This window comes from Pinus tabuliformis, chromosome 7 (genome assembly GCF_031772625.1).
Source record: "Pinus tabuliformis cultivar Carrire ecotype Pingquan chromosome 7, CPIR1, whole genome shotgun sequence".
Lineage (NCBI taxonomy): Eukaryota > Viridiplantae > Streptophyta > Pinopsida > Pinales > Pinaceae > Pinus > Pinus tabuliformis.
Window position 1 is genome coordinate 1,705,422,847 of NC_142293.1, and position 23,413 is coordinate 1,705,446,259.

Here is a 23,413-nt window from a genome sequence, read left to right on the forward strand (position 1 = left end):
GTCGGATCCTTTCCCACTCTCATTCTTGTTTTGGTGGCTAGCAGTAATAAATAGCAGCCATTCTCTTCGCAGATCAACCCGCAGGATCGATCGATCGGGTTGCGGGTAGAGATGTCCCCTTACTGGACCCAACAAGAGAAATAATTTGTTTGTCCCTGAGCAGTCGATTCAGAGTCTTACATTTCGATTTCATTTCTCATTTAGGATTCTTTTAATTACACACGTCTAAATAGACCAACGCTAATCTACGAAAATCGATTTTATTTTATTTGGAATGAGGATAACCAGACTTGTAATTCGTTTGATTAAATTTAAATATCATCTATCAGAGTTGTGCGGCTCGTTTTTTGAATTCTTTTTTCAGAGAGAAAAAGCAGAATATATTATATTGAGATCATATAATAATCAGAGTTACATGAGAAGCGGCATTGCCAAAAGAGCATATACAAGGAGCATGGGATGAGAAGAGGATCCCCGAAAAAAGAGAAGGCATGTAACAGATTGTGCACAAGAGACATATAACAGAAAGAGCATGAAAGACATATAACAGAGTATTCCAACAAGATAGAAAAACTGTGAGGAGCAGCATTAATCCTGGGGCAAAGCACCCGAGATCAGGGAGATAATGGAATTGAGCGGCAAGCTGTAACCCTGAAAAATACAACCGTTCCTCCATTTCCAGATGTGCCAGCATGTAAGAATGAAAAGGGCGCGCCAGGTGGGGCTTTGAGAGGCCCACCACAAGAAAGCATCCTGTACAGATGAGAACGAACGGAGAGGAAAACCAAAAATCAAGGAGAGCTCGGACCAGATTGCCGAGGAGGCAGCACAATGAAAGAACATGTGGAAATTCGTTTCCGCAGCAACCAGGCAGAGATGGCATCTTCCAGGGCCGAGCCAGCCTTTGTTCTGGAGAACATCCCAGGAGAGATTCTTGTTGTGGAAGAGAAGCCAAGCAAAGAGGATAGATTTGAGAGGACAAGGGGCTTTCCATAGCTTGACAGGGAAGATAACGGGGGGAGGAGGGAGAGCAGAAGAGAGGGCAGAGTAGATGCATCGGACAGTGATGGGATGGATGGAGGATTTTGGGGACCAGATTAATTCATCCCTGGTGCCTAGTTGGAGGACCCCCCGATGAGAGAAATGGATTACGAAAGAGGACCATAGGGGGCGGAGAGGAGGAGGGATGGCGAGCTGGTGATCAGTTTTCCAGATGGGTTCCAGAGAGGACCATGAGTCTATTAGTTTGGACCAGGTGAAGATACCCCTAGAGTGGAAGAAGGAGAGGAGGACCGGAGGAATCATTGATTCAAGGTTGTATAAGGTAGGGTCAATACCAATGAGAACAGATGAGCCCGAGAACACAGTCCATTTTAGATTCTTCAAGAAAAAAGATTGGATCTTTTTTAAGCTGCACCAAATGGGGGAGCCATGCTTGATGCCAAGAGAAGACCTTCTGAACCAGAAATCCATGTTCCTGCCCTTTTGGTACCTTTGCTTGATGAGGGCGCTCCATGGGTTGTTCCCAAAAATACCCCTATGAAGTGATTTGCAGATGAGACGTCAAAACAAGGTTTATTTAATTTGATCAGAGTAGTTTGGGTCGTTTCTTAAATTCCAAGACAACAAAACAGGGTTTAATTAATTTGACTTCTAGTTTTTTTCAAGGAGCCTGCAGATCTCTTTTAATTAGAGAGCCTCGGGGCGAAATCACACACTAAATCGAAATTTATTTATGATTTCAAAAAGAATTCAAATCATTTTACCTAATCTTTATCACAGTATCTATGTTTACTTAACAGATATTTAAAAGAGCTATTGCATTTTTCAATTTCAAAAATTCTCTCTGATAAATTCCAGAAGGTACCTTAAAAAAATATTGCTCCATTGTAGCAGTGATCATTCGGCCCTTTGCACACGGTCTGCAGACGCTATATACTCCCAAATTCGTTGAAAGCGAGGTAGAAATTAATGAACAGAGCATCCTAGCCTAGAAATTTTGAAAATAATTAATTAACCAAAAACAGAGCGCAATTGTTATTCATAAAGAGATCAAATAGACATTGCAGTCGTTGTTTATAAAGAAATCAAATCCACAGAAAATCACAAATAACAAGCCCGAGGTAGTTACCTTGCACATATGATTTTGTAAAAGTATTCACTCGTGCACCCAGCGCTCTGCCCTCAAAGCTGGAAGGAAAAAACTAAAAACAAACAAACAAAGAAGAATTAGTGCAGAAACATTTAAAAATAACCAATGAATTGTTAAAACCAAAACCAAAGAAAAATAGATTCCGATTGCTGTCCATATATCAAAAAACTACAGCACAGATTTCATCTCTCACCTCATCAATCCATGGAGAAGAGGAATTTGTGTCGCCCAATTTGATTCACCCAAATAAATATGTCCTTCTCCTCTGCACTCGGTGGTTAATTTACATATAGACCACACATAAACATAACAAGAACAACATCATACACAACAGAAACACACAAGGAAGACTATACACAAAGAACAACAGCATACACAGCAGAAACGCACAAAGAAGACCATAAACATAGACAGAAACCAAAACAAAGGGGTTAAATTGAATGCGGAAGTCTGGCGAACACCAAGGCTGCAAGGCAATTGAACGAGAAAGATAGCGAATCATTAGCGATTAGAAATTTATCTGTAACTGTCCTTTCTCTCTAAATGCTCAAGTGCTAAACCCGAAGGCAATTGAATGCGAATTGAATGCAAAAGTCTCGCGAACAGCAAGGCAATTGAATGCGAAAATCCGCAGATCTGATAGCCATCCGAAATTTATCTGGTCACTGTCCTTTGTCCCTAAATGCTAAACTTGCAAGTTGCCGCCGGCCGGAGATTATACGGTATAAAAAATATATAACGTAAGGTTAAATATATATATATATATAATTTATAAAAAAAAAATTTAACTTTTAATTTTTAAACATGCCCGTCATATTGACATTTTTAAAAATTAATGGCAAGTTACACATGACGTAGAGATTTGAAACTAAAATGTATTTTACGGGTAAAAAAGTTAAATACGGGTATACGGGTGTCAAATTTAACCCCTGATCTGTATCATTCCCTTTTTGGACGTGTTTCGACGGTGGTATATCTCTCTTTGTGGGATGTGGATTTATGCTCCACAGGTTCTGATTTCAGGTCTGGTGGTTTGTGGATCCCAAGACATTCCTGGCAAGGATTTTCCGCAGGATTCACCTATTTCTAACCTACCGCTCTAACCGGGTTTAAAGGTCATTTTTAATTCTTTTTTCTCAATATTCGCTCCCATCACATATTGGATGCTTGTGACACTATGGATCTGTTGGCGTCGAACACATCAGCGCACGAGGCATATCTCTGTGCCACGCTGGACATTGAATCAAACTATCGCCATTTTTTTGAGTCAGAGCGAGGGGGGGGGTCCCAATGACTCGGACACATGGCGCTTAGTGGGCGCCTCAATGTACATACCAGGTGGTGGACATTCAGGGTCTGGCTCTCATGTGGTTTTCCATGACGTAATAAGACGTTGATCCAGGAAACAATCACGATCTATTAAAATTACCACCTCGACACCTATGCTCTGTTTTGGCCATAACATTTTGATTCGCTGGGTTAACACTCTACAGAAGTGGGAAATTGTTGGCAAATGTTATTTCGTTGAATTAAGTGAAGTCGAAATGAGGCGCTGGGTGGAAACTAAATGGAAATCACTACTGGGTTACATGCCTACGGTGGTGCAGTTGTTGAACCGTTGGTACAACTTCCATTTCCTTAGCCAGGATGATTTAATCAAGATTAAGATCGTTCATTGGATTCGAGGAGCTTTCTGGCATTGCATTCTTGGTATGTTGGGTTTAACCCTTGAAGGAGACACCACAAAACAAATTAATTTGGGTCAAATTGCCAGGGTTGCCCATTGAATTTTGGACTCGCCAAGCATTCATGGATATCGACAATGCAAATGGTAAGTTTGTATATCTCGATCCGTGATGTTTGGGTGCACATTATAAGAGAATTGCATGGATTCTGATCGAAAATGAATACAGAGGTGGATTTCTAGATCACGTTGAGTTACAATGGGAGGACACCCACCTGGCACAACGGCTGGATTTCTGGGGTGTTCCATTCTAGTGCCTTATCTATCATCATATTGGGCATCTTATGGCACAGTGTCCACGCAGACTGGGTGGCAGGGGTATGTGACACAAAAGACATGGTTGTGTTTCGAGGAAGAAGGCGGATGCTCATTTTACTATTCCTATGAACGGTCACAGAGAAGCTTATTACCCGGGTGATGCTCAACGGTTATCAAGTACTCTGCCTTGTTCCCACTCTTTCCCTTCCATTGATCTTCATTCTGTGAAACATGGTGAATCTGCTCCCTTACTCGTTCCTTCTTCCCCCTGGACCTCGGTAGGTTCTGGTACACCTACGGTGGATGACACCTCACCACCCTCGTTGGACTAGATTCCCTGTCCCTCTCATGTTGACTCGGTTCTTCAGAGTATTGTTCCACCCCCTCCGATGTCATATGACACACCCTCCACATCAAATATTATGTATATTCCTGCGACCTCCCCTACGCGCGCCTCTCAACCTACCTCAGGGAATAGGACCCGACCTACATCACCTATTTAGCCCTTACATTCACCCACCAACTCAGTGGATAGTGACATAGATTTCGTTCTCCAGAAGAAGATGACCTACATATCGTCACCATACACAAGCCTCCGGGCACACCGACTCCTCACATCAGTGCATCCTTGGCGGGAATATCACTATCCATCGAAAACAGAATCGGGAAAGTAGACATTTTCGAGGACGTGCACGACCTCCTCCTTTCTGTTCATCTGATTCTCATGTTCTCATTGGTGTTCCTATTGCATCTACTACCTCTCCTCAGGCCCTTAGAGCCCAGATGCCCGTTCTTGAGTTAACATGCACTTCATCCTGTCAATGAACATTTGGGGTTTGGTGGCTGCTCTAAAATATTTAGCTCTCAAGGTACCTTTTCTTTCATCTTGTCCCTACATCATTCTTCTACAGGAAACTATGCATTCTGCACTTCATGTGATTGAATATTTCAGGAAGATGCTCCTTGAATGACACATGGTAGCCACAGACGCTACTGGCCTCTCGAGGGGTCTGGTGGCTCTTTGGGACCCACATTGGGTCAGGGTGAAGGCATACTCATGTTTTGTGGGCATTCTCCTTGCTGGTTACATCAGAGGTTTACTGGGTCGCATACATATATTAAATATATATGCACCATACAGAGACCGAACCTCCTTTTGGAATAAAATTGTTGCATCAGAGATTTTGGGACTAGCTTCCCTTCTTATTGCTAGGGCCCTGAATTGTACCATTGGTTTGGATGAGATATGGGGGAGTTCCAGAAAAGTGGATGCTTTGGCTGCACAGATTGAAGACACCATAGTTGACTTTAACCTTGTTGATATATGCCCTCCTTCGATTGTTCCCACTTGGGACAATGCAGGTCGAGGGACGGATATGTGGCAAAAGGTTAGATTGTTTCTTATTACATGAAAAATTAGTTGAGCGACTCGGGTCTGTACAATCAGATATTGTGAATAGTTATATCTCAAAACATCGTCCCATTATCCTTCTCTGGAACAAGGGGGATCATAGAAGTGTGATGCCTTTTAGGTTTAACTGTGTGTGGATGGAAGACCCGATTTTAACAATCTTGTGCGAGAAGTCTGGAATCGGGACAAGGTTCAGAATAACCCTCCCGTGACACACATTCTGGAGAAACTTCAGGCCCTTAAGGTGGAGGTCAAGTATGGGAGAGGAGGAACCAGGGTTAATTGAAAAAAGAGCTAAATGATATTTCGGCGGAGTTGGATGTTATGCGGTATCAGATGATAATGCATAATCCCCTGGCTGCACGCAGGAATCATATTCAATCATTGGAACTTGAAAGGAAACAAATTCTACAAATAAATAAGACTACCTGACGCCTAAAGAGTAAAGCTATATGGATACGGAAAGGGGATAGGACCACTAAATTCTTCCATAGATTTGCTAATCAGAGAAAGAAGATCAACTCTATATGGGAGATAACTGATGCAGATGGGATCTGATCTCAAACGCAGCAGGATATTAGTAGAGCCACAGTACATCATTTTGAGAGGGCATATTGACGTAGAGATTCTGTCAATGCTGAGGACCAAATATGGGGGGTGGATTTATATCCATCCATGTTCGACAAGGAGGAAAAATCGGACCTTTTCAAAGCTGTATCCGAGGAGGAACTCCTGGGGGTGCTCAAATCCTTAAAGGGGGGCAAGGACCCAGGTCTAGATGGATGGATGGCTGAAATGTTTACTCACTTTTTTGAAATTTTCAACAAGATTTGCTCGATATGGTGGAGGAATCGAGAACTAAGGGATACATTCATCTGCATATAAATTCTACCTATATAGCTCTCATTCTGAAAAGGACATTCTCATATTATAGACCCATTTCTCTCTGTAATCTTATTTATAAGATCATCTCTAAAACTATTGCTACCAGGATTAAGCACACATTGTCAAAGCATATATCTCCTGAGCAGTTTGGGTTCTTACAGAACAGGCAAATACATGATGCAGTGGCTATTGCATAGGAGAGCTTACATTCGATTCATAAAAAAAAATTAAATGCCGCTATCATGAAGGTCGATCTCCAGAAGGAATATCACTGCCTAGACTGGGGATACCTGAGGATGGTTCTCCTCAAAATTGGAGTCCAGGTTGCAGAGCGATCATGGCTTGCGTCACAAATGTTCGATATGTTTTTATTATTAATGGTTATCCCACTTATTTTTCCAGGGCAGGGCGGGGACTCATATAAGGTTGCTCACTGTCACTATTATTATTCATATTGGCAATGGACGAGCTCAGCTTACACATAAAAAAGATGTGTCAGAAGGACACTTTGAGGTACTAGCCCTAGGTAGAGATATCATGATATCACATAGTTTTTTTGTAGATGACGTGCTCATCATGGGGATGATCAACAAGTTTGCATGGCTGACTTTATTTCATATTTTTGCAAAATTTGGGAGTGCAATCAGACTATACATGAACCTTCAGAAGTCTATCATCCTACATGGTACGTGTGATCTGGGGGTTATTGCATACATCCATAGACTTTTTGGGGTGGCAACTGACACATTGACGGGGGGCATGAAATATCTTGGTTATCATATTAAGCCTTGTAGTTATAAGATAAACGATTGGATGTGGCTTGTGGACCGATTCTATAAAAAGATCACTAGATGGGAGTTCAGATGTTTATCCTTCAGAGGTTGTATCACACTGACCCAATCGGTGATCACATAGCTGGGAGTATACTGGGCACATTTATATTCTCCCTCACACCATTATTTAGTCTCTGAATCAGATTATGGAAAAATACATCTGGTCTAGTGCAATACATCATATCAAATCCAGCTGGCTAAATTGGAGCATATATCCCTTCCTAAACGCCTAGGTGGCTGGGGGATATTGAATCTGTGGAGTTTTGGAAGGGGGTTATTATAAAAGTCATTATGGAGGGGTATATTTGGGGATGGCATATGGGCAAGATCACTAGACAAAATTATCAAAAGGATCATGAGTTTACTACTTGGATGCACAAAGGAAGTATTGGGATTGCTTTGGGATCAACCATTTGGCTTAATTTCAAAAAAACCAGTAAATGGTTCTTGCAGAACCTATGTTAGACATTGGGGATTGGGCATCGGATAATAATCGAGATTGAACATATATTTGGCATAGAAAGAGACAGTAATATCTCAGAAGGCCTTGTCCAATACATTAACATACGTGGGATTTTCTTTTGGAGCCAGGCCATATCCGAATGGCAGGGTCATGTTCTGATTTTGAAACGGGTGCGAGAAATGGGACTCAATCGGCAGTTGGCTCGTGAGTGGGATCAGATTCGAACAAACATGAAATTAGTCAAGGTTTGTCGGGAGGCAGGCAGGGACCAAATTGCTTGGATTGGCAAAATGAAGGAAGGTGGCATTATGGTAGCTGATGTATACAATACCCTATGCTACTAGGGGGCACGCAACAATGAGGTATGTTGGTTCTATACATTCTGGAAAACTTAAATTCCCATTAAGATCATACTCTTTCTTTCGCTGGTTTGGGAAAATAAAAATCTAACATGGGAGAACCTTCAAAAGAGGCATTGGTAGGGGCCGGGGATTTGTATTCTGTGCAAGAATGCGGAGGAGGATAATGGCCACCTCTTTTTAAAGTGTCCTATAACAATTCAGATTTTGAGTTACATTGGTTTCACGTGCAACCAATATGACAACATTTATGAATGCTTGAGGTGGTGGAGTAATCAAAACCCCTCATGGTGGTACATCCCACTTGCTTTTTTCTAGGAAATATGGAGATGGTGCAATAAAATAATTTTTGATAACTGCAGGGATAATGATGTGCGGGTGAAGGACCGTATTATACAGCGATATACACTTGGTAAACAACTAAACACAGGGTCTAAGAAGAATAACAACAAAAAGACAGGCCCTGAGATTGAGTATCCAGCGAGATTTTTTGATGGTGGCACAAAGGAACAACTGTGGATGTGGTTTTTGGATTGCTATATCAGAGGAGCAGGAATTTTGGGTTCATTGGGGTGCTGGTAGGGGCACAAATATGAAGGCATAAGCGATGGCACTATGGGGCCTTCTTTGGTTCTCGATTTATTTAAACATCCCTTCCATTCACATTTTTGGAGACTCTCGGATCATAATTGAACATGTAATGAGATGCACAAAAATATATCAGCCAATGCTACATCACTGGCTCACGCAAATTGAGATTCTTTGGGCCACATATTGGGTGAGAGTTCAATCAAAATGTAGACCGTTTGTCTAAGAGAGGGCTACAGGGTTTGCGTGAAATTCTTTGGGGCACATATTGGGCGAGAGTTCAATCAAAATGTAGACCGTTTGTCTAAGAGAGGGCTACAGGATGATAGGGATGGGATGCACATGACGAGAGTTCAATCAAAATGTAGACCGTTTGTCTAAGAGAGGACTACAGGATGATTGGGATGGGATGCACATGGAAATTAAGCTGAGCAATAATACTACAGGATGATTGGGATGGAATGCACATGCACATGGAAATTAAGCTGAGCAATAATACTACAGGATGATTGGGATGGGATGCACATGGAAATTAAGCTGAGCAATAATACTACAGGATGATTGGGATGGGATGCACATGGAAATTAAGCTGAGCAATAATACTAATGGTAGAGGTCGGGGGATTTCCAAGTGCCGGATAACATCCGAGCAGAAACAAACATCTGACACACTTTGTTTTTACTGATCTATAATGATCAGATCTAAATGTAACCGTGGACGGCAGGATTCGAACCTGCGCGGGCAAAGCCCACATGATTTCTAGTCATGCCCGATAACCACTCCGGCACGTCCACTTTGATAGAACACGCATTCTATTTTCCCAGAGAGAACAGCTCAAGTTTGATTCCGGTCGGCAATTGTATAAAAGTTTTGCAAGCAATACAATTATAAGAGAGTAGGACGTTGAACGCAGGTTCTAGAATAGGCCGTGTACGGTAGGATCGAACCTGCACGGGCAGAGACCGCATAATCATGCCTGATAACCATTCCAGCACACTCATGGTAACCAAAAATACGTTTTGCTGTTATATAGTCTACAAACAGAAGCGGAAAATGCAAGTTAAATTCACAAGCTGGTAACAGAAACGAATAAAACTAGCCCCTGTTAATGGGGAAAAGGTCGTAGATCCGATCCCCATCAGCATCGAAAATAATAAATAATTTGCTGTTTGGCCTCTGGTTGGTTGAGGAAGGTTTCATGTTGCATCTTTCGGAATGCAAAACACACTGGAGCATGGGTGAGATAAAAGGAGTTGTGTTTAGTGTGATTTTTTGGAAGTTTTTTTTGGTGGTTTTTTGTGTAAAAGACATTTACGCTGATCTGTTTTGCCCAAAGTCCCCTCGTTGTAGTGCGATGTTTCCTCCGCTCTTATGGAAGACAGGTTGCCCTCCGAAATTAATTTTCTTCTCGTGGCTTGTTTTCCACAATAAAAATTTGACATGGGAGAATCTGAGAAAAAGGAATTGGGACGGCCGAGCAGATGTGTGATGTGCAATTCTCACGAGGAATCAAATTTCCACATGTCTTTCCAATGTCAATCTTCTTGGCAAATCTGGCAGGCCTTGGCAAATCTATATGGTTTCCCACTCATTGTTTTTGTTTCTACTCAAGCAGCGTTTCACTGGTGGAGTGCACAAAAAGACTTATGGAGGCCCATGATTATTATTGTCCCCTGGTGTGTTTGGAAATGGAGGAACAACAAGATTTTCGAGGAATCAAAGATCCCCCTCATTTCTATCCTGCAACAAATCATATCTGTCTATGATACTATTCCAAAAAAGCAGCCCAAAATGAAGAAAGGCAATAGATCAGAGGATGTATGCTTCCACTCAGAGTTTCCAAAGGCATTTTTTGATGGTGCTGAACAACAAAATATCTGTGGATGTGGGGTTCATATCATAATGGACAAGAACCTGCAATACTTTTTTTCATGGAATGGAGGGAGCGGTACCAACAGCTTGGCGGAGGTGCGGGCCCTAGCAGGTTTACTCGCTTTTTGTATTTTTTTTTATATCCAAACTATTTCTATTTTTGGTGATTCCAAATCCGTGGTTGATCATGTCATGGGATTGAGTCACATTAGTTCCCCCCACCTAGCTGGATGGCTAGACAGGATCATGTTCCACTGGGGACTCATGAAAGATAATTCAATTCAACAAATCTGTCGTGCTCAAAATCAGATAGCGGACTCCCTGTCAAAGGAGGCCCTACTTCTCGGGTCTAAGACCTGGTCCATGAAGGTTGTTTTCAGCGAGAATTCCTGGCTCATCCAAGATTTCTCTATACCTGGACGCTGACTTTTCCATAGTTTTTTCTTCCTTTTCATCTCTTGTTTCTAAAATCTGAACATGTTGTGATATAAGATGCCTAGTGGTATCTATGATCTAGTTCTTCATATCTGAATTGGTCTTGTATGTGCCACATATATACATGGTTTTGTTTATGAATGATGCTCTTTTTGGAATTTTTTTGTCACCAGGATGTATCTTCAAAACCAAAATCCTACAGGTCCTGAATGATGTTATATGTACAATCTGAAACATTATATTCTCTCAATATAATATTATGATGCTTTTTCATTTTGAAAATTTTTTTCTCTAAAATTTGGCAAGATTTAATGAAATCACAAGTTTGAGGGGTAACCCATGCACGATCTAAGTGCTCTAGGCTTTTTAGGACGCTGAATCCATATATATATATAGTCAAACATCAATTTAAATAACACAAATCAAAATTTTATCTCAAATTTTTCCAACAAATTCTAACACCGGAAAATCCAAAAAATCTCAATAAAAACAACTCAGATAAAACTGAAGCGCTTTGATTTTGTCAATTAAATTTGCAAATTCTTTTTTATTTTCTTAAAGTTTTGGAATTTTATTTTGTTTAAATGTTTGTTATGTTAATTAATTTTTTCAAATAATATATATATATAGAGCTATATATGTTTACATATCTATGTTTAAGTTTTCACTGTCATGAAATTAAATAAGATTTCAATCAAGATCACTTTTGTGCCAGGGATGAACCGAGATTGATCAACAAGTCATGACCTGATGAATCCAAAAAAATTATCAAAATCAATATAGATCGCAAAAATTTTAAATCAACAATTAAAATATTTTAGAATTTTTAGAATTTTGATTTAAAACTTTTAAATAAATTAAAACTCAAAAACTTAAAAACTTATTTGGAAAAAACAAGCACACCGGTTAAAAATTTTATTCGCTAACAAAATAATCATAATAAAATATGAAAACAAATAATACTTGTTCACTCGAGTATTACGAAGTTGCAGTTAATGTGCACAGCATTTGTTTCAATGGCGCCTGTTTCGCGGACTAAAAAACGACTTGTTTAAGCTACCAATATATATGAACAGAAGGGCAATAAATAGGCCTATTAGCTCAGTTGGTTAGAGCGTCGTGCTAATAACGCGAAGGTCGCAGGTTCGAGACCTGCATAGGCCAATCGACTTTTTCTTTCTGCTTTGAATGATACCATTGCATTAAGGTCGCAGGTTCGAGACCTGCATACGCCAATTAACTTTTTCTTTCTGCTTTGAATTATACCATTGCAAAGGTCGCAGGTTCGAGACCTGCATAGCCAATTAAAGGTTCGAGACCTGCATAGCCAATTAACTTTTTCTTTCTGCTCTGAATTATACCATTGCATTAAGGTCGCAGGTTCGAGACCTGCATAGGCCAATTAACTTTCTCTTTCTGCTTTGAATTATACCATTGCATTGAGGTCGCAGGTTCGAGACCTGCGTAGGCGAACCAACTTTCCCTTTCTGCTTTGAATTATACCATTGCATTACACTTTTTTATGGCTTCAAGGTCTTCATTTTTTTAGCTTTAAGTTGAAAAAGTTTATCAACGCGCCCTATTTCAACCCTTTATTGCTTGAAACCCATTTCTCGGATAAAAAATAATAAAATTTTGTAAGTTTTTCCAAAATTTCGCTCTCATAAAGATCTTTCAACCCTCGTTCAAATGGTGCATTTGATCTTCAGAGATGATTCATCTATTACTCATTATTCCCCATTAAAAAAGGAAAGGAAACTTTGTCCATAGACAATTGCACTTTTATTACTTAAAGTTAATTTTAACAAAATTGTTTCACTGATGGTTAAAAGTTCCATTATTTGATATCCCAGGGTAAGGGGGTTTATGACGGGGTATATAAAGCTAAAGGCTAACACATGCCTAATAGTGGACATGTCTCATATTGATCACATTATTTACAGAATATTGATCACATTATTTACAGAATATTCACATAAAAATGGCAGCTCTCTCTTCTTTTATATTTTCGTTTAATTTCACATAAATTTAGTGGCTAAGAATGGGCTGTTTCTCTTTTCTTATCTTTTTATTTAATTGGTTGAAGGTTTGGAAAATTGCTTAACAGACATTCCTGAACTTATGTCAAATGCAAATTTTGGAAATGTTAATTGTTTGATTTCTTAGACTTCTTATGTGTAAGGGTGAGATCAGATAGAGAACAATATTGTTTGACTTCTTATGTGTAAGGGTGAGATTAGACACAGAACAATTACTTATCTGCGTATTGTTTGACTTCTTATGTGTAAGGGTGAGATCAGATAAAGAACAATTACTTATCTGCAGTTTGTGGGAGACAAACATATACATGTTGAGGTTTCACAAGTGGTAGAATCAATATTTCACAAATGCCAAAAAGGCCAACATGTCTCCAGCTACTTGAACCCACGCTACTTGGAACACAAATTGTGAACCATACCACTTGAGTTGAGTTCCTTTGACTTTTATTTTTATTTGATTTTATAACATTTTTAAAATTAAAACTTAATACTTGCAATAGACATACAATATAACAAAATTCTTGACCATACATATTTACCCCATTTTAGCATTGATATTACTAATATGTAAACCACTAGCTCAAAAACCCTAACTATTTCAAAATCAAAATAGTTTATAAATATTTTATTTCAATTTTATTTTATAACATTTTTGAAGAGGTGCTCTCCAGCGAGTCTGTAAGAGATGTTTTTCTTGTCATGTTACGTTATGTAAACATTTTGATTTGGTCAAAATAAAATAAAATAAAAATAACCCTATGTTAAAATAAAAATTCTATTTTATTGTTTTTTTTTAACTAATTTTTGTTGGGTAGTTAAAAGGTGGTTTTTGAGTTCTAGGTTTATGAGGATCCATGGTATTGCCCATATGTGGTATTCATGTGGAATATAGTAAAGGGGCAATGAAACCAATGCCCAAAAAGATTGAGATGCAAATATCTTAAGATCTAGAAAAGTTTGATCCCTCTCGCCGCTATGTAGATTCAGAGTTAAAAATAGATCTAAACTGGTTATTTTTTGTTTGTTAAGCTTGGCAGGACCATTCCATTTTCTATTAAATATAAACAATTTTACACCACACAGATAAACCAAGTGGCCTCAACTTGCCCCAGAGGGAGATAAACCGAGTGGCCTCAACTTGCCCCAGAGGGAAATCAAGTCTGTTGGCCACCGGTCTGCACTGTGTTAGTCTTTCCAACCAGGCTAGATATGTCTCTACTTCATGACCAAAAGCTATATAACTATATAAACTGATAATTGCAACATGGAAATTAAAAGCTATCCACATAAGACAAAATTATGCATGGGTGTTGTTCTAATCCTTCTTCTCCTCTGAGACAGATGCAACAGGTGTCGGGTCCTGGGCGGATGCACCAGGCATACCATACAGCTCCAAGATGCAAGGGATATGGTAGTCAATTCTGTCCAGCCGAATATCCTGCTTATGCAGCTGAAAGAGGATTTTCTCCATATCCTTCTTGTAGTTCGGCAATCCTTGTAGTGTCACCGCCATCCCCACTGAGATCTGCTCCATAGCCTTGCCTAATAGACTCTTCATGAGCCAATACAGGTACAGAGTTTGCTTGAACTGAGTGATTCTTCCACGGGTGTTTCCCGAATCTGGGACTAAGGTCCTCCAGTTGTCCATCTCCTCCTCTGTCTCACTACCTTGTTTCACTTCCTCTTCCCATTCTTCCAGCAGCTTTTGGATGCCCTCATTCGTCCCCTCACGGTAAGCTTATGTCACCTCTGTTATGAGATTTTTGACTGATTTTCTGCCCTTACGTGGCTCCAACGTGCTTGGCCCCTTATCTTGCCTGGGTGTCGAGCATCTCCTACCACATCCAAGGCCTTGCACAGCACGCGCCATACCATGTTGTCTTGAGCACTGAAGTCCGCAGTTGTTCGACGACGACCCTGGTTCTTCGCGTTTCGATGATCACCCTAGCTCTGAGCCACCACCCTTCTCCACAAACTATCGCACTAAGACTGCACGTCGAAATGCCCCTCCGTCTGTTATACCCTGCCTTTCCTCCAGTCCCGCCACCTTGCCCACTTCCCAAGCTTGCCATCGTGCCAAAGGACACTGCACACCCTGCCTCGAGCATGTGGGGGACGACGGTATTAAGTGCCTGGGTACCCAACATAACTACACTGTTGCCCTCCTAGTTGTCAACCCACATCCCGATCGAGATAAATCTAAATTGGTTATTGACCAAATATGTATGAGAAGTTTGAATTGTAGTTTAAGAATATAAATCTCACTTTGAATTTGTTGCTTGACTAGATGTAATGGGAACATGGGAGAAGGCATGGGAAAAAGGGAAGGAAGAAGGAGCTTGAGAGTATACCACTATGGTTTAACAATTAGTTGTAACAGCTGTGATACGAGATTTTCTTAACCCCCTGATTGAACGATTATTATAATGTAAGATTACTCCATAGTTAAAGAGCCTAAATAAGTAAAATGAAAAATATATATTTTGGTTTAGTTGTAGATTTCATGAAACTTGCTTAAACAGTTTTACCTTACAGTAATGGCCACCTCCATTATTTAATTTCTCTTAGGGTGGGAGCATAGCTCCCTCCCACTATTTTGTGTTGTCAAGGCCACCTCCATTATTTAATTTCTCTTAGGGTGGGAGCATAGCTTCCCTCCCACTATTTTGTGTTGTCTGTGTATTTCATTTATATAAATCCTTTCTTGCTTGCCAAAGCAAACAGAGTTTTGTTTGGGTTATTTTAATGTGAAATTACTATTCTTAATCATGACAAGTGAAGTTAGAGTTTTTATGGGATTAATAATTCAAACATATGATTTGGAAAATCATTATATATGGAAAAAAAAAATTACTAATTATAAATTATATATATTTTTAAAGTGTGTTGTATAATTTTTTAAAAGTGTTTTTAAAGTGTGTTGTATAATTTTTTAAAAGTATCTTTAAAGTGTGTTGTATAATTTTTTAAAGGTTTAATATGAAATTAACAGGTATGTAATAATATGCTGACGGAGCGACCCAAGTGTGATATCTTCTACTAAGATTTGTTTTAATAACTTATCTTGATTAAGAAAGTGGCGGAAATTTGGTTACACTTCATCGCTGCCGCCCTGCTCTGCACGCGCGCGCCTGAGCCAGCCCTCGGCCTGCAGCCTTCGATCCAGCCTTGACCAGTCCCGTGGATCCCATGGATCCCCCGGATCCTCCAGGGGAGGACCCAGCAATGCAACAAGCCTTTTCGAATCTGATCAAATCTTTGCCCCAGCAAAGACCAAGACCTTCGGCTACCAAATTCGTCAAAAAACTGGATGTGCTGCAGGAAGTTATACTGCCTCCGACCATTCCTCGCATGGCAGCTATCTCACTAGCAGAGAAAGGATTAATCGGCCAGTTTACAGGACTGTGGCCTTCACCAAAAACTGTGCAACGGTGGGTAGAGAGAAACTGGGCAGATAAGACTCAAGGAAAAATCTCAATAAGGTTTTGTGGCAGAGGCTACTTCACCTTCCATTTTGAAACCAAGGAGGACAAGGACCTGATATTCAGAAACGGGCCTTACTTCATGGATGCCAGGGGTCTCTATCTCAACAAATGGACCCCGGACTTCGATCCTGAACTAGACATTCCAAGCGCAGTTCCTGTCTGGGTCAGGCTTCCTCATCTCCCTCTGCATTGCTGGGGCGATGACTCGGTTAAGGCAATCGGAAACGCGGTCGGAAAATATATAGATCGCAGCGAACCCAAGGACAACATGCAAGCCTGCGCGCGAATATGTGTCGAAGTCGATCTGGGGCGTGGTCTGCCGGAAGCAATCAAACTGAAAGTGGACGACTGGTGCCATATCCAACAGCTGGACTATGAACAGATCCCATTCAAATGCAAGGTATGCCACGAATACAGACACTTTGCTAATAGATGCCCTAAACTTATTAATTTTGAATCAACAGAGCAAGAGGGACAATGGGAAACGGTCAAAAGGAAAAAATCGGCTCCAAACCTCAAGCAATCTGAATCTGAACAACTGGGACCAAACCATCTTCAACCTTCCCATCCTCCTTCTCCCCGCCAGCATCCATCTTTGTCCTCTCTGCAGCCCCCTTCTCACCTTCCCAACTCCCCCCCTCGTCCTTCAGATCCCTCCATCCCTCCTTCATCCAACCCTTTCGCATCCCTATCTGAAGATGACCCTATTCAGGACCCCTCAGCAGATCAGCCCCTCCACCCCTCTTCCCCTCATCCCTCTCCGCCCTCCCCTGATTCTACATCAACAAGGATCACAAGAAGCTCGTCAAAAGACCATGGAGCACCTAGCGAGATACCAAAAAAGCATGGGCTAGGTAGGAAGTCGGCAAAACAACACAGAGAAGAAAGCGCGCAGAAAGATATAGCAATGGGATCACAGACGCCGATTGAAACCTACATCTTAGGAATCTCGGATAAGGAAAATAACATCAAAGGCAAAGAGAGGCGAGCACCTCTGCATACCACTGGTAAATCATGTTGAAAATACTTTCTTGGAACAGCAAGGGACTAGGGCACCCCTCCAAAAAAGCGGCCCTCAAGGAGCTAATTCATAGTGAAAAGCCCGATATCATCCTTATACAGGAAACAAAGCTAGAACAGTCTGAAATCAGCAAACTCATTGATCAGCAAAAACAGTACAGCGGCTGCACAAGTGAAGCAAGAGGAGCTTCAGGAGGTATATTAACATTGTGGGACATCAGCAAATGGAGCTGCAGCTTCATCAAAACACAACAACATTGGATAAGTGTTAAATTAGAGAGCAAGGACAATGGCAATGAAGTCAAAATTTACAACATTTACTCACCAAACCACTACAGGGAGAAAGAAGCATGCTGGAATACTCTAGAGGTCGACCTAGACGAAGATCAAAACAACAATCTTATATTAGCAGGGGATCTAAACTTGGTCATGCACGCCAATGAGAAAAGGGGAGGGAACTTCGGCACTGATCACTTCAGAAACCGGCTCGAGCATATCATGCATGAGAAGGACTTGGTCGACATGAAGCCTAAGAACCGAAGGTATACCTGGACTAATCGGCGGTTGGGAGCCGGTAACATTATGGAAAGGCTGGACCGTTTCCTTATCAACACTGCCTTTCTGTCCTCTTTCTCCAACGGTCAGTCAGACATTCTCAATACTTCCGCCTCGGACCATTACCCAATCACCCTTTCTTTGCAAATCCACAGCCACCTCGGTCCCCTCCCTTTTAAATATTCCTCCCTCTGGAACCAAATCCCCGCAGCCCGTTATGCGGTGAAGCAAGCTTGGTCACAGCACGTGGAAGGCTCCCCTATTTTCATTTGGGAATCCAAACTGAAGCAAACAAGACAGGCTCTTAAGTCTTGGGCGAAGTCCAACTACAAGGAACCCGAGGCTCTAAAAAAGGATATCAAACAAAATCTTGAAGAAATACAGCAAAGCATCGAAACTATAGGACTTACCCAGCACGCAAAACAAGAAGAGATCAGGTTATACACCAAGCTGCGCCAAACAGTCAGAGACAAGGAAATCAAATGGCGGTTAAAATCAAGACAAATATGGCTGCGTGAAGGTGACAAAAACACCTCCTACTTCCATAAACAAGCCACAGTCAGGAAGGTAAGGAACACAGTTAGCAAAATCCAAGATAGTGAAGGGAACACTCATGAGACCCAAGACTCCATAAAAGCTGCTGCAACTTCCCATTTTAAAACTCTCCTGACAGAGGACAAAGAAGAGCAGGACTACTCAAGTTTCCTTCAGCATATGACCAGAGAAGTCACTCAAGGAATGAACAACAAACTCACCCAAGAAGTTGAAGAGGAAGAAGTTCAAAAGGCCATCTGGAGCCTCCACCCGGATAAAGCACCAGGCCCTGATGGGTTTCCTATCAGTTTCTACAGAGAGTACTGGCAAATGTTAAAAAAGGATCTCCTAAAGATGATTCGATGGGTCCTTAGGAAAGGCAAATTAGGGGGTTTCACCAACTCAACGTACTTAGCTCTTATCCCAAAAGAGAACAGGCCCATTACTTTTTCCAGATTCCGGCCCATTTCCTTATGTAACTCTGCTTATAAAATAATCACAAAAATTTTGCCTTCTAGACTCAAGCCTCTTCTCCCCTCCCTAATTTCTGAAAATCAAGGAGGTTTTCTAGCCAATCGACACATCTCCGACTCCATTCTTTTGGTTCAAGAAGCCATCCATTCTAGCATCAGTCGCAAGGAAAAAGGATTCATTCTTAAACTAGACCTTGCCAACGCCTTTGACAGAGTCAGACACTCCTTCCTATTTGTTGTTCTGCTTAAAATGGGATTCAATACCTCCTTCATAAATATGGTCAAAGCTTGCATCTCTAACCCCTGGATTTCCCCTTTGGTGAATGGAAGATCTTGTGCAGCCTTTCAATCCTCCCGAGGCCTCAGGCAAGGCTGTCCCTTGTCCCCTTACTTATTCATCCTCATGGCTGAATCCCTTAGCAAAGCCTTGGACTACCACCGAAGAATAGGTCTCATCACAGGTATCCAATTCGAGCAGGGCACAAAGAATATCAACCACTCCCAATTCGCAGACGACACCCTCTTGATGGGCGGAGCCTCAAACACCATTGCAAGGCGATTCAAAAAGATTATGGATCAATTCATGGACTGCTCTGGAGGGAAAATTAATCAAGTTAAAAGTTGCATCTATGGATGGAATGTAACAGCTCACACCATTCACAGCATCGCAAATATATTAGAGGTCTCATACAAGCTTGAATGGAGTCACTTCATCTATCTTGGTATGCCGGTGAGTACAGGACCCCTGAAGATCGAAACATGGAATGAGATCCTCGACAAAATCAAAAGGAAAATCCAGCAATGGGGAACTATGTGGCTCAACCCAGCTGGACGTCTTGTCCTTCTCAAATCAGGTTTGGCCTCTCTTCCCATCTATCGATTTTCATTGATACAAGCTCCAATGGTTTTCCATCATAAATTGGAAAAGGCTCTTAGACATTTCCTCTGGCAAGGAGGGAAATCGGAAAAGAAAAAATTTAACCTGGTTGGCTGGAAATCCGTCATCCAACCCCAGGAAAAAGGAGGCCTTGGAATAAGGTCTCCAAAACTTTTGAATTTAGCTCTCGGGGCTAAAACTGTTTGGAGACTAATCACAGGGGACACAGCTTGGTGGAAATCAGTTTTAGAAGCCAAGTATCTCAACAGTACTAGGCGTAAGCTCTTGGAATCCAATATCCCCATCAGGGACAGCTCCAACATCTGGAAATTATGTAAGAAAATAATCCCAATTATGGCTCAACACATATCAAAAGTACCAGGAGGGGGAAGCAGCATCAGTATTTCTAGAGACAGAATCCTAGGCCAGAGCCCTATAGGGTCCAATGCAGATGCAACTCCAGCCATAAACTGGCTAAATAGCAGAGGCATTTGGTGTCTAGCTCAAATCGCTCAGTGGGGAAACCCCTCCCAAGTTTGGACAGGCTGGACTCTGCCGGAATATCCAAGGGAATTGGAAACAAGTTTCAATTCTCTAAGGAACCAACTGCATAGCAAGGCCCCGATATATAGAGGAGGAACAGATAGCTACCGCTGGGATCCTTCGGGAACCATGTACACATCTAAAGCAGGGTACCATCACCTATGTGAAAGCGCCTTCCCACAGGACATCTGGAATCACTGGAGATTAGTTTGGAAGGTAGAAGCCCCTCCAAAAGTAAAATTCTTTTGCTGGCTACTCTTGAAAGGTAAAATCTTAACCGCTGAGAACTTAAAAAAAAGGGGCATTCTGGGCCCTTCCAGGTGCCCAATTTGTTGCCAAGCAGAAGAAACTATGCAACACTTGTTCTTAGACTGCCAAGTTGCTGTAAAATGTTGGAAGGAGATAGCTTCAGTTGGGGAAGTCGATTGGGATCCAAAACCACTCATAGCAGAGACAGTCCATAGCTGGAAGAAACTTTGCCCATGGAAGAGCAAAAAGAGTAAATTATCACAGAGGATATGGAACACATTACCTCTAACACTCCTTTGGAGCATATGGTTAGCTAGAAATAAGAAAGTTTTCCAAGACAAAGGACATAACACAAGAACCATGTGTCACAAAGCCATGAGTCTTGCGGTGGAAGCTGTCACAATTCGCAATCACAGTAAAATCAATCTCAGTAATTACAGTGTAGAAGAAAGAAACTTGATTAATTTTGGACACAGTAGCACCATCAGCTCCCAGGAATTAGAAAAAGAAAAATCAAACCTGAAGGAGTCATCTACGGCTTGGAAACTTAGGCTTAAGGAAGAGGAATTTGCTCTATGGTTGAGCAAATGCAACAGATACTGCCTTTTTTTCGATGGTGCCTCAAAATCTAATCCTGGCCAAGCAGGCGCAGGAGGTCTCATATGCAACGCAAATGGTGTGCCTATTCTGCATTTCGAATGGGGATTGGGCGACCTCTCAAACAATAGGGCTGAAGGTCTGGCCCTATATCAAGGTCTCAACCAAGCAATCAATCTGGGAATCACAAAGGTAAATGTCTTTGGCGACTCTGCGATCATAATCCGGCTTATGGAACAAAAGAAAAACTCGCCGAATACTCTGCTGCAAAAAATTAACAACAGGAATCAAATTCTTCATGGTATGCTGGAGGAAGCCCACTACTACCACATCCTAAGGGATCTCAATAAGGAAGCTGACCGTCACGCCAGCAAGGCCTGTGCTCGCCCTAAAGGCCAGCTCAGCTGCAATGATACTCTAACCATCCAACCACTGCCATGAAAGTCATACATCCAATCAGCACGCGGGGCACCACACCCAATAGAATCTGCCACAACCAACAAATCAGTAAAACAGAGGATAGAACAGATAAGGATGGGAGAAATTTTGTCAAAAGTCTGATCAAGCAACCAGTTCAGGGCATGGGAATCAGGATTCATAGCGCAGAAGATCGTCCTCGCCATCAAACAATCGATTTGGGTCAAGATATGTACAGGACGAGTCAGAGAATTATCGGGAAGTGCAGCTCTCCTTTCCAATCTCGCAGACATAGAAACTCTTTATATATTCATGTTATGCAAACTAAACTCCCCACACTTGAAGTCTATTGCTGTAAGATAGAGAAAGGAATCGTTGCTGAAGCCTATCTCCGTAAGCTAACTCGCGGGCCTTCTTCAGAGCTTCGTTGCGCTTCTTCCTGCGAAATCAGCGATAGCTACAGTCAGTCTGATCGACTTCCCCAAAACGTTCTCAGCATTTCCGAGAATCTGACTACTGTTGGTCTTAATATCAGCAAGGCAAATCGACAGAAGCAAGAAGACAAGCAAAGGAGCAGCGCCACCAATCAGTTCAAGCAAATGATGGAAAAGAAAGATGCCACTTCCTCCTCCAGCGCTAAACCAATTGAAGCTGAACAGGATCCAGAGGGATCAACTGCAAGAAAGATGAGCCATATTGAGATTGATTAAAGTTTACAGTAGTATAAGCAGCAATAGGCACAATCTAATCAAAGTAAGAACCAAGGAAATATCCCTTTTTGTAACTCCTTGGCAACAAAATGCTCTTGAAGCATCTTATGTAAGGCAATCTGCCTCCTCTTTTTTTCAGATCAATACATAGCACCCGAACATTGTCTAAAAAAAAAAAAAAATATGCTGACGGAGATGAAGAAAGACAGAGACAGCAACGCAAGGGAGCGGGGATATGCAGAGAATTAAAAGGCTGGTTTCCTGCTTCTTTTTCTGTTTAGAAAGTCAATATTCTGTGTTTTGGGTCTATAGTAGATATGAAAATGTTTTTTGTGTCTATAATAGATATGAACAGTGCTCTGGGTAGGAACAGTAGGACTGAGAAAAACTGGTTCACTTTTTGGACAATTGGGGGAAAGAGGTGTTTTAGTCTTGTGATAATGAACAATGCTCAAAATGATAACTTCATTGACTCTTGGAAGGATAGGAGCCAACAGATCTGGTTTCCCCTCGGGGCAGATTGAGGCTCCTCTGTTTTGTACTATATATGTTTATAATTAATAGATCTACCGCAGCTTACAAAAAAAAAAACAGGTATGTAATAATAAAAATTTATTTCAAGTATGGATCTAACATGAGTTGAGAGGGATTAAGTATCCTCAAATGCAAATTTCTTTAGAGTGTACAATATAATGTGTTAATTTTTATTGTTTTACTTCTAATTATTTTACAATATATCCATTTTATTTTAGTATAGCTATATTGTTTTTCTATTTAGACCATAATTTTATTTTTTATTTTTTATTTTAAAGGGGGACAGACGGATGGACATACTTACCCATCCCCTCATTTTGCGTTGTAGAATGAGCCTCTCGACTCAATAATTTATTTTAAGGTCTTTATTGTTTGTGGGA

The 23,413-nt window shown here is 41.1% G+C and overlaps 1 long non-coding RNA gene and 2 other non-coding genes across 3 annotated transcripts; 1 reads left to right on the plus strand and 2 right to left on the minus strand.

Moving 5' to 3' along the window:
• Positions 1 to 1,881: 1,881 nt before the first annotated feature.
• On the minus strand, positions 1,882 to 2,609 carry LOC149255130 (uncharacterized). The gene is made up of 3 exons (XR_016266338.1): positions 2,346 to 2,609; positions 2,132 to 2,204; positions 1,882 to 1,990 (listed from the first exon to the last, which is right to left on the minus strand). It is a non-coding gene; the product is annotated as an uncharacterized LOC149255130 (long non-coding RNA).
• A 6,796-nt stretch (positions 2,610 to 9,405) lies between these two features.
• On the minus strand, positions 9,406 to 9,487 carry TRNAS-AGA (transfer RNA serine (anticodon AGA)). The gene has a single exon. It is a non-coding gene; the product is annotated as a tRNA-Ser (tRNA).
• Positions 9,488 to 12,090: 2,603 nt separating this feature from the next.
• Positions 12,091 to 12,164, plus strand: TRNAI-AAU (transfer RNA isoleucine (anticodon AAU)). Its single transcript has one exon. It is a non-coding gene; the product is annotated as a tRNA-Ile (tRNA).
• The last annotated feature ends 11,249 nt before the right edge of the window (positions 12,165 to 23,413 follow it).